This window comes from Acromyrmex echinatior, chromosome 12 (assembly GCF_024713525.1).
Source record: "Acromyrmex echinatior isolate Ae372 chromosome 12, ASM2471352v2, whole genome shotgun sequence".
Classification (NCBI taxonomy): Eukaryota; Metazoa; Arthropoda; class Insecta; order Hymenoptera; family Formicidae; genus Acromyrmex; species Acromyrmex echinatior.
In genome coordinates, this window is record NC_141863.1 from 1792525 (window position 1) to 1795811 (window position 3287).

Below are 3287 nucleotides of genomic sequence, written 5' to 3' on the forward strand. Positions count from 1 at the left end.
AATGTCGTTTACGAGCGTACATAATGCGGAACGTCTAGAAATCTATCATTTTGCAATATTAAGATTCGATGAAAGAAATTGAATCTAACTCGCCAAAATTCATTTCAGTTTTATAGAAAGATTCTTATTTTATTTGATTTTGTCCGCTTTAAAAATATCCATATAATCTTTTTGCAAAATGCAAACGTGTTTTTATGCATATCACATTTCTTTAGAGTAACGGCATATTATTCCGAAAAATATTTCCCTTATCTCTCTTAAACGTTATAAAAGAGCTGTAAGATGCGTTATTTTAAGAATGCCCTATATAGAATAATGCGTATGGGTGCTTACAGTAATATACGCATTATATGCCACGTATGTTAGTATATAATAACGTATATACGTTATAGGTATGTATATGTGTCCCTAAGTATATGCATACGTATATATGTAGAGCATGCAAATGCATTTGCATATATATATATATATATATATATATATATATATATATATATATATATATATATATATCGAAGATGACACAGCAGCCAATCTCGTAGCCAAGTTTTTGCTCGATTTGATAAAATCACATAATATCGCTCCATACTACTGCGTGAAATCGAATATGATCACAAAAGAGGTGATTTTTTTTATATGAATAAAATGAAAAACGCGGAATGGTAGAGACAATTTTATTCTAAAGAGTCCTGAATAATCCGACCGTGATAGAAAAAAACTTGAAAAATAATTAAACGTTGAATATTATTGTACAGAGGCTAAGAATTTTATTTTTTATTAAATATTAATTTATTTGTACTAAGTTAGCTTTATATTAGCCCTTTTAACTAACTACACTGAAAAAAATACTAATTTTAATGAATATTTGTTTCAATAGTTTTAAGTAAATACTTAGTAAATGTAAACATATTTATTTGATACGAAAATGACTAATTTGATTTAACTATCTTTCTTTTTATTGAGTAAATATTTATTTATTGTAAGTAAATGTTTACTTACATTAGTACTATTCAGAGAAATATGTATTAAGATTTAGTAAATTTTTTTTAGTGTATAACAATATATATATCGTATATTCTCAATTTTTTGTATAATTACAGATTTGTCGTGATTGACATTAACTTTTTATTGCCCTTAATTATATTCCGATGTCGCCTAGAAGCGTAGTCATTCTTTCACGGCTCACTAATGGTTTATTCAGCATCGGTTAAACGGATGCCGACCCTACAGAGCGAGATCACGCGTTGAAAGTGCTCTCAAGGCGAGCGATGTTTCTCCGTCAGGTCTCGCAACAGAAAGAGAAAGAAATATGAGGGGAGGAAATAGTGATACAAGTAGGTAGCGAGTTCTATATAACGGCATAGTGCATTGTCCTCATGGAAGTATCATAAAAGTATTGGGTGACTGTTTTATCGTCCCCGGCTCCCTTCTTGTCGCAAAGGGAGTCTAAGGAAGTCAATACATCCCCTTAGCATGCGGGATCGATCATCTTTTCCTTCGCATGCTGCCGGATCTGCGCGTGAGAGTGTTTCAGCGGATCACGCGAGATAGAAACGCGTCTTTATAGCACTGCAAGTCGGGTAACAGATATACCCAAGTTGATACTAAATATGCACCAGGGACTTTCGCGACTCAGAAGATTCTTTTGTCTTTACGAGATCCATATGTGACTTTTGTACAGTATAAGTTTCCATGCGTTTCGATGTGTGCCATAGGAAATCGAAGCCATTGGAACGGAAAGTGCATTATTCGATATCAACTTTTAAAACCAAGGAAATATTGTATGGTTAAATAATTAAAAATATGTAACTGCCACAAAAAACGTGTATACAGAATGAATAGTTTTACTGTATACTATTTAATAATTTAGCTGAATATGTTACGTGCGCGTTGTATGTAATATAAAATAATGAAATAGAGTCGGACATTGTCTTCTGACCAGACTTTATTCAATATGATATAGGCAAACTTATAAACTAAGTCAGAGATGTGTTACGCAGCTAACGAGAACAGCCTAACTTGATCAGAATTAGAGGGATCTTCACTACGATAAAAGAAGTGGAGTTTTCGTTGAATAATAACCAATAATATTCTAACATCGAAAACATGCGTGGTGAAGATTAAAGTACGTTAGTTTTGACTCAAGAATTCGTTTGCAGATGAGTCATAAATATTAGTAAGAACGAATATTCGAAAAAAGTTTTAAGAGTAGACAAAAAAAAGAACAAAAACGATAAGTGAAATCGAGTGGAGTAAATAGCAGAATCAAGGTTTATTAGGAATCTAGACTATAGAAAAACTTTATGTTATAAAGTGTCGCGACAAAAGTGACGTGGCACATAACAAATACAGATATTAAAATAATTTTGTTAGATTATCAAAATAATTATATAAAACCATTTGTTGACAATGTCAGACTTTAAAGATACAGTTGATTTTTAATTGCGAATTCTGATAGATAAATTTAAATGTATAAAAAATAAGTAAAATACAATCCAATTTCTGTAACTCGTTAAATCTTTTGTAAATATGTAAGAATTTTTGTCAGATTTTGTACAGTCCGAAACAATATAAAAACTTGCACTGAAGTTCGAAGACTCAATCAAGTTGCGGACGAAACGTGAAAATTTTATATTATTGATGGAAGATTAAGTGTTGATAACAATGCTGCAAAAAATTTTAACATTTTAGTATCTACTACTTTTATAGGATCCAGCCTGTCAACTGACAACGGAGGTTTTGTCAACCAATACTGGACCATCACTGGCAAATGACTGGCTGTTAAATAACGATCAAAGTTTTGTCAGCCAAAACTAAACCATCATTGCCAAATGATTGGCTAAAATAATTGGGTCAGTACCATCTGCCAGTGCTGGGCCCAAGTTATCATTCAATATTTAGGCCAGTATATAGTTGATTCTTATTTCAAGATCATCTTAAGTAATGTCTTAAGACACTAAATGCGGCTCTCTGATTGATTCGTGACCTCAAGACAGAACTTAAGACGGTCTTGAATATAAGAACTGACTACCGCTCTTAGACAGTACTGTGCTAGTACTTGAATTGTGGCAATCAGTAATGGCGGATGGCCATATGTAAAACCCTATATGAGTAGGTAGTTTGATTCCTTCATAATTATTTTCAAATCTACATCTAATTAAATTTTCAGATACTTTAGCAGAACTATTCTTTCCATATATGTTTTTTTATACGACACGATGTATCAATCGCTACGTTAGGAAATGACTAACTAATCGCGACACACATTTCCTTCTAATTGTTCCCAG

General features: G+C 32.1%; 1 protein-coding gene across 2 annotated transcripts in view; it reads left to right on the plus strand.

The window, feature by feature from the left end:
- The window catches only part of nAChRalpha1 (nicotinic acetylcholine receptor alpha1), a 189825-nt gene that overhangs the window by 160449 nt on the left and 26089 nt on the right, over nt 1-3287 (plus strand). The gene's annotated exons all lie outside the window — the stretch shown is intronic.